The sequence below is a fragment of the Lygodium microphyllum genome, chromosome 24 (genome assembly GCF_053477565.2).
Source record: "Lygodium microphyllum isolate KBCC chromosome 24, Lygodium_microphyllum_v1.1.10, whole genome shotgun sequence".
In the NCBI taxonomy this organism is placed as follows: Eukaryota; Viridiplantae; Streptophyta; class Polypodiopsida; order Schizaeales; family Lygodiaceae; genus Lygodium; species Lygodium microphyllum.
In genome coordinates, this window is record NC_141158.1 from 119,202,793 (window position 1) to 119,212,259 (window position 9,467).

Below are 9,467 nucleotides of genomic sequence, written 5' to 3' on the forward strand. Positions count from 1 at the left end.
ACATCATTCTTTGACCTACATTGCATCTTTGAAGGAGTTAAAACTTTGGCTACTACTCTTGGTAAGGTCCCATATTTGCCCTCTAGTCCTAAGAGTGATAGGAAAGCCTATGTGCTTTGAGATAGGGGGTTGGAACCTCCTGAATTTCTTGAGATTTAGGATAAGGGTAGTATTTGAATCATTTGTGGGTTAAATTCTTTTCATATTTAGATGCATGTCACATTTTTAAAGAATCGATATTTTTTGCCACACAATGTCCTAAACAATAAGGTAGGGGTCAATGGGAGAAGGTTGAGGAGGCTAAGGAGAAGAAGCACACTCCTAATGAATAATCTAAAGTCATTGATAATTAGTAGGAACAATAGAAAACTTCTTAGCAAAGGAAGAAATAGCCATATTGCAGGAATTACATGTTCCTTGTACTATCTAGGCATGTGTTGTGGATTTATGTGGTGTTAATAGTATTTTACACACTTTTGCAGTCTCATTTCATGTATTTTTGTGACCATGTTTAGATTCCTCAAGCAAAACTAGTAGCTTCTCTTTGTCATTTTGCAATGGAAGGTTCCTTGCAAGAGTGTGTTTGAATATACATAAGCTAGAAAGTGTACACAAGTCACAAAAAGAATACATGGTCAGTATGGGATGCCTTTAACATGCACTTTGTCAAGTTTCTAAGTATTGTGCTTACTCGTCAAATTATTCATAAAAAAGAAGAAGAAAAAGAAAAAGAAAAAGAACAGAAGCACGTTGACATGCTCACAACACCTAGAGATCAATCCCATAGCCCATACCACCATACCATAGTCCCAATGTACATTAAGGGAAGGACAATTCAAAACAAAGTCCATACCACCACACCATAGCTCATGGAAGATATGGTGGATAGTTTGTTTGCACTTTGTGTACCCATCCCTTCTACCTTGAATCGTACTTTCTTGCATGGAAGTACGACTCAAGGTAGAAGGGATGGGTACACAAAGTGCAAACAGACTATCCACCATATCTTACTTAAGCTCAATACAATGAGGTAATAGTGTGGCTCTAAAGTGAAGCCATATCATTGCCACTTGATCAATCCCTATGTTCACTTTAGAAAACAATGGTGGAAGTTACTACTCATATGGCATGATGACTGGTTTGCTAGAGTAATGTAATAGAAGGCGAAGATATTTGCAAGTGGTGATGAAAGTAGAATTAGGGTAGTTATTGAATCATCTCACAAAGATGGGATGAGGTCAAGGGGTTGGAAGAGGTAGGCCTTTTTCTTATCATTGGCTCTTACATTGGGAATTTTGGGAAAGTGTTACCTACCATGTTCTCCTTGTATTTTTTGCCATATTGACAACGGTAGGAGCAGTGGAGTGGGTTCATCTATGCAATGTCGCTTGAGTAGACAAAGGCCCGCTAAGTTGTTTTGTCATTTTCTAGGATGCGGTATCTCCATTCCAATTGTCTTGGTGCAGGCTTCCCATGGTTTTACTATAAGGTATTTGCTTTTGCCTCCTTTGGCCTAACAAGATTCCTGAAAGGCTTCTATATCAAGTTGCCCTCCCATTTTTGTGCTATGCTTTTAGCTGCTCAAATGATTACTTGCATTGTGCATGGAAGTGGTGGCGTCTTCAACGTGTTTCCTTCATCCATTTTGAAGTAAAAAATTAGTGCATTGCTGGACTCTTCCTGTACTTGATATTTTTATACTGCCTCTTCAGGGCTTACTTGCTCTGATAAACTAGGAGTGTAGATGGAAGGGATAAACCTACAACCTTCTATTGTTATGCCCTAAACTCCTCAATCATGGCTATATAGGCTTCTTTTTGTTTTGGGATTTCCTCCATTGGTTGCTCCACAAATTCTCCAAATTCAAAGTTTGGCTGGTCAGGTAGATTCGTGGGTGGTGTGATGGTAGTTGGTGGCTCAAGGACAAGGGGAGACTCTAAGGTACTTGTTTCTAGTTGTAGAAGGCCTATTGCTTTTAACACACACACACACACACACACTCTCTCTCTCTCTCTCTCTCCCCCCTTGTGCCCTTTTTGGTTTAGATGATAGATCAAGTCTTCTTTGGTGTGTTGTATAGCCAACAAATTGATACCTTGAATATGCTCTAATCCTTCTCAAAGTACCAATCACCAAGCCTAATTGGGCTTTGAGTTCTTCAATGTCCTTTGTTTGTGGAATGCAAGCCAATAAGGCAGCTTCTTTGAGTACTTCTTGTTGCTTTGCCATAGCATGCATATATGCTTCCATTTTGACTTTATGTTGGCTCTCACTATACAATGTGATGCCCAAATCAGTGGACATCTTCATAATGGTTTCTTCATAAAGCTTATGAGTATGATTTTCCACTGAATTCACAGCTTCGGTTAGTCAGGTGGCTATAGTTTATTGGAGGCTTGCACATGCAAGCTTCCCTTGTCCTTGCTTCTATTGATGTTCTTGTTTTTCTCTTTCTCGTAGAGCTATTTTTGCTATCTCTTGTGATAGTTGGAGTGTGGTATTAGTAAGTTGGAGAATCATCTCCTATAAATGCTATCACAATTCCACCTTCACCAATCTTTTCTTCGCCCTTTTTTGTCCCTGCTCCTCCTTGTTCTTTTCTAATCATGAGCTCTTTGATAGATTGTACTATTCTCTCCTCCATCTTCTTCATATCCTTCCTAGATTGTCTACGGACTGTCTAACCTAATCACAAATCCCTGTCCACTTGTCTTCTCCTCATCAGATGTTTTAGAGCACGAGTTAGATTTAGCTTCTTCTCTTTCCTTCATTTTCTTGCTTTCTTCAATGTAACTTTTAGATTCCCCCTAGTACTTCCTTGGGGCACCGATGGTTGGTCAACATATCTTGGGGGGGGGGGGGGGTCGGACATCCTTGAGAGGGACTCATAAACTATCATTTAGAATTTTTGTAAGAACCTCTCCATAGTTGATAAGGCCATGATTTCCCTCTAACCAAGTGAGCTTTCACTGGGGTTCTTCTGGAGGATTTTGTGGGCTTTGGCTAAAGATTCTGTGATGCACTCTAGACATAGCACATTCAAGTCCTAATTGACTAGATTATTTGAGAGAATATCCTGAATCAACCATTTTGAGCACTTGGATGGGTAGGCTTTGGTTTTATGATAAGTGAACATATAATGGAGCACTTGCCTTGTTACTCTTGGTTCCTTTTCTGGGATATTTTTCAAATTAACCCCATTTGTAGCTATTGCTAGTTCCTCCAATTGTTGAGTCACTTGAGTCACACTAGACATGCTAGGGTAATGTTGGTGTACGCCCATCACAATCTTCTATTGAGTTGTAGTAAATCAAATAGTTGACTTGGATTTCCATTGTTTGAGCTAAAACTACAAGCAATTCTTGGACTTTGAGTACCACTAAGGTCAAACTTGTTTAAATATGAATACACTTGAAATATTTCCTCTCTATAAGACTAGTTTCTCAATGAATTGATGTTGGCATTCATATTTAACCAAAAAAATGTGAACTAAGAGCATTTGATCTACAAATCTTTTAAACATTTGTTGTGAGCATTTTACTTTATATAACCCTTTAATCCAGGATACACTTGGGAAGTTATGAGCACTCTTTTGAGGGTGGAAAAACTTTGCAATCATATTGAAGTTTCATACCTTCTAAAAGGTAACATCATGAGTGAAATTTGGCTCTCCTCAAAAATTTGTTTGCAATTCCTAAAAGGTATCCCTGATTGAAAATAAAAAATGCTCATTATGGCTATTAGTGAAAAAAGTAAAGGTAACATCCAAGGATGTTAGGAAATTAGATGACTATGATAAAAGGGAAAATACTTTTAGGGTGATGTCATTGATATCAATGGTGCACCATATTCTTAAAGTTTTTAGCAATGTAGGTTTGAATAACTTCTCAAATTTGGAGTTAAAGAAAGGGGAAGATAATTTGAACTACTATATACAAAAGATGCAAGAAGGGCGATAAGCTTATGCCCCACTTTTAGTATCAAAAGAGCATATGCTAAGTTTCTAAAACTTACTTATACAAAGGCAAAGGTAACCTTATCCTATAAAAAGGAAGTTCTATTTCTTCTAAGAAGACTTCTTAGGATGGATAAATTATGTCTTAATAAGATATAAAACCATTGTTTCCATTTATGGACTTGAAAGTATATATATTTTTCTTAATGTGAAAATTATTGATATTCCTATCAAAAAGATAATATTTACATATGCATCTCCAAGTTTCTTCGGGTTTTAACAAAAAGATTTGTTACTTTCACTTTACAGGACTTTTACTTTCTTTAGCAATTTCAGGTTCACTTTGAATACATTGGCTCTTTTTTTCAGTCTCTCTAAGAGAGCTAAGACTTCTCCCACTGCTTGGGAAAGTACCTTTTTGGTCTACATCCTACTAACTTTGGACATTGCTACCCTATTCATGTTAGCCCAAATGCCTTTCAAGGTTAATGCCTAACTATGTTCTATATCTTCAACATCTCCTCGTTCCATTTTCATTTGTCTTCAAACAATGTTATCTTCAGTCTTACATCAGTACTCAAGTGTGCTTGGCTTGTCTAACTCCTTTCCAAATAGCCTTTGTTGCTGTGCATTGCCAAAGTACATGTAACATGGACTCCTTTTTCTTAGCGCACATCATGCAAAGATCTCTTACTTTCATAAACTTGCCTAGTTTATCTTGGTTGGTAGCTTCAAGTGCATACTTTCCACAAAAATCCGCCGAGTTTTTTTAATGGGGTTTCCCTCGCTCCTAAGTTTGCACCTCCAAATATTTCAATGATGGTTTGGGAATTTCCTTTTCCATTCCTCCTTGAGGACTAAGAAAGCTTCCACCTTATGAGCCTCAAAGTCCTTCCTTCCTCTCACTTGCATGGATTTCATCCAATGATGGTTTAGGAATTGCATTTTCCATTCCTCCTTGAGGACTAAGAAAGCTTCCACCTTATGAGCCTCAAAGTCCTTCCTTCCTCTCACTTGCATGGCTTTCTTCCCTCTCTTCGTGGTCCCTTATAGACTTGTGAGGTGGACCATTCTTTAGCCTTGCACTCTAATGCCTTCTTTACCTACTTCTTCTCTAGTTGGTTCAGCCTATATGCCTTTGTGAGTTCTTCAATCTCCTTGAATTGCCCCCACTCCGGGTTCCATATGTCTTTCCATCTTGTTAGACCTTTTCTATCCATTGCCATTGATATTGTCTAGTCAGTTTAAGTAGGAGCTATGCTATCCTGATAGAGAAATGGGCTTAGCCATATATGTTGCATGAGCACCATATGTCTGGCCCTTGCAAAGCTCTTGTCCAATTCGAGGTACTTCATGGTACGCTTTCAGCTCTGTGGAAGTGCATTGGTTGATGCTAATTTGGTGATTCTAAATTTCACGTCATCATCGAGCACATTGTGCCAATCAAGACTAGTCCACTTGCATCTCTCAACCTTGGCATGTGCCATCCTATAGTTCATGATTGTGGCCCATGGCCACTCCTTATTCATTCTTTTGAGCATATCGAAAGACAATCTGTTTGCCTTGTCCCTCTTGACATGCTTAATTATTTCAAGGGGATGGAAGGCCAGACTTTCTTATTCCCATAGCTCCATATGAAGTCTCTTGCTGACTTCTATAGTTTGTCCCAATAGGCTCTATTGAAGGGGTCAGTTTTGCAACTACAAATGCTGATCCGATCATTGCTGTAATGCCCAATCCACAGAGAATGCCAAATTGAGTATGGCATCATGCATGCACTTTCCTGAGGGAGTACCTCCTAGCTCCCTCACTCTAGAGCATCGAGTCGTGCTTGGAAGGGTGTTGATAGCGCCAGCCCTCACCTACAAAAACCGTGATACTCTGTGCCTTCGGCTTGTGATGTACATAGTCTTGCTTCATGAATATGAGTTTTTGCTCTCAAGATGGGCCATTCTGCAAACCTTTGTGCCGTGTTGTGTTGAGGTGTGTGTGTTGAGTATGTGACAAGTGCGTGTCGAGTTGGGAAATGGTGTTGAGACGCGACACATTGTGGTCTTGTGAGATGCCTCCAAGGGGTTGCATGCATGCCCTATGGGGGATTCCAAGGGCCGTCGAACCATCACACTTGATATCAATGATCCTCAATGCTATTGCTTTGGCCACGATCTTGTAAACAATTATTGAATATGGTGAGTGGCCTCCATTGGTTAATCATTACCCTATATCTAGAGATTTAGGGGTCAACTTGATCATCCCAAGGTTTGTGCATAGTGGCATAGTATGTGTCAGATGAACATGACTAGCAAAATCACATACATCATTCTTGCATTGTTTCCATATTGCTCTATAGAGTTCCATTAAGAGCCGATCTACCCCTTGACTTCATCTTCTTTATGGTGAATTCCAATTCATCCATAGTAAAGGGGCAAGCCATGAGGATGGCTACTTCTGGCACCATACTCTCAGCAAAGGGGGAGAGAAGTTCTTGCACTTCCTTCCTATACTTTGGCATAATGTGAGCTTCCTAGACCACAATTGTAGACAAGTGTGGCATAAAGGCTTTAGCTATTGGAAAGTCACCTCAGTGTGGGGCCCCCTTAGCATCATGTATGTAGAGTATTGTTTCCTTTTTATATTTGATTTGGACTGCTTGGAAAAAGGTAAGGTGGTTAGCTTCTCCCGCAATCTCGTGAATAGCCTTTAGTTGCACCTTACAACCTTGAATTTGGTATCTTTCCCTAGCCTTAATGGAATCCTCAAATACTGAATATTCCACACGAGAATAGGATCGTTAGGCTCAGCAACACAAGCACTAAGGAGAGAAGCACGGACATCAATGGTAGTATCCATGTTATACCTAGACGCCTGAGCTCGATGGTGACCTTGTTGTTTGGCATAATTCATTATCACTTTGATGCATTCATCTAGCCAAAGGAAAGGATCCTTGCAATTCATACTTACATTCTTCCAATTCTCCTACACCCCCTTTTAAAGTTATTGTCCTCCAAGAAGGAGACATTTAGCTTGAAGGGTAGTGGGCCATAGTCCATGTGGTGATTATCAATCACCCTGAATATCATTTCAAGTGGTATGTGGTCAGAGTTGCAAAATCGTGGGGGCACCCTCACTTGGGATCTAGGCGCCATCCACCATGCTTATATTCAATCTAATCTAGTAGCTCTCCAATTTGAGCCCTTCTATTGATTATGCCATGTGAAAGATTTGCTTCTAACATCATTGCATGATGCATGTCACATATCAACTAACTCATTAGCCATACACAATGCTTCCCAGGCACAACATTCCTCTCTTGATAATGATGTAGAGTAATGGGATCGGTCCCCCTTCACCAATAGTCATATTGAAATCTTTGACTAGAAGTGTGGGAAGTCCAAGCATCCCAACTTCCAGTTCCTTCCACCTGGCAGCTTGTCTATTAGACTTGTTAGGTGCATATATCGAGATCACGCGAACCTCCTCCTTATCAATCAACATTGAATCTATTGCATATGAACCCTCTTCCTTCTTGATGAGTTGCAGCTTGTGAGATTCCTTGATTAGAATTAGAGTCCCCCCTTTCCCCCTTTTGCATGAGGCAATTGCACATTTATATCTTACAATGTCTTTTTCTGCCCATTCTCCTTCCTGAATTGTAAACTCCTACAATGCTACGATGTCAAGTCTTCTCATTTTGAGGATCCTCTTGTAGTCTGTAATTCATGCCTCCGAACATAGGCCTCTCATGTTCCAGGTGATGATGCTTAGTTTAGTCATGTTGTATATATATTTTCCATCCTCCATATCCTCATCACCATCTAGAGTAGCATAAATGTTCGTATCCACAAGAGGTTGATGTGCTTGTTGCTTGAGTGAGGGATTTCTTCTTTCTTTTAGTTGGTTATAATTTTTCCTCCCTATAGGCACCATATTGTCCTTCTCTTGTTTAGGCTCATTATGACATACTTCCCCTTTTCCTTTCCTTTATTCTCCTTTCTTCTTTGCCCTCCCAATCACTGTCGACGATGATTTAGGATACTTGCCACTGCTGGAACTTCTGATTTATTCTTTGGTTCCTTTTACTTCTCCTTTCCTTCCTCTTGATCTTTAAGTTGGGCTAGAATTTTAGCTTCTTGCTTTGCTTGCCTCTTAGGACACTCCTTTGCAAAGTATCCAAGTTCATGATAGTAAAAGCATAAGTCGAGGAAGAATGCAAAGTTGACCTCCAATTTAATTTACAAGCCATTGGCATCAAAGACCTCTAGCATCTCTAAAGTCTCCTTCCTTCAATCCCAAAGGATGCAAGGGGCCTAGTTTGAGAGGCTACGCATGTGTATACAAGTGCACATATGCAATGAACTATGTGCACACGTCTATGTGCATGTGCATGGGTACAAGGGACCTAGTGCGAGAGGTTGTGCAGATGTGCAACTGTGTGTGCAAGTGCATATGTGCATGTGTGCATGTGTGCATGCATCTATGTGCAATGATCTATGTGTTTGTGCACCGGTGTCTATACACGTGTGCAAGTGTAAGGGTGTGTGTGCAAGTGCATGTATGCACTTGCCAATGTGCATGTGTTTATGTGCAAGGATCTAATGCAAGGGATTGTATGCATGTGCATATGTGCACGTGTAAGGGTGTGTGTGCAAGTGCACACATGCATTTACTTATACGCAATGCCTATGTGCACATGCATGGGACTATATGCAAGGGTCTAATGGAAGGGATTGTGTGCAGGTGCACGCTTGCACGTCTGCACGTGTAAGGGTGTGTGCTTGTGTCTATATGCAAGGGTCTAATCTAAGGGGATTGTGTGAGTGTGTCTAGGTGCTTGTGTTTATGTGCAAGGGTTTAATGTAAGGAATTGTGTGTGTGTGTGTGCACGTGTAAGGGTGTATGTGCAAGTGCACATGTGCACGTGTCTATGTACATGTGCATTGGACTATGTGCAATGTCCAATGCAAGGGATTGTGTATACCTGCATGTGTAACAAGTGCACATGTGCACTTGCCTATGTGCAATAACTATGTGCAAGGGTTTAATGCAAGGGATTGTATGCATATGCACATGTGCACATGAAAGGGTGTGTGTGCAAGTACACTTGCCTATGTGCAATGACTATACACACATGTGTGGGACTATGTGTAAGGGTCCAATGCAAGGGATTGTGTGAACATGCACACGTACACATATGCACATGAAAGGTTGTGTTTGTGCCTATGTGCAATGACTATGTGCAAGGCTCCTAGTGTGAGAGGTTGTGTGCACATGCACATGTGCATGTGAAAGGGTGTAGTGTGAGAGATTGTGTACACATGAAAGTGTATACATGCAAGGGACTATGTGCAAAGGTCTAATGCAAGGGCTTGTGTGCATGTGTATGTGTGCATGTGTATATGTATGTGTGTCATTCTGGCTCTACCACTTTCTATAGTCTTTCTTGCCAAGTGTGCTCGTTGTGGAGAAGGAGAAGGGTGCTAGGTTGCACCTTGTGTTGCACTTAAGTATGTGT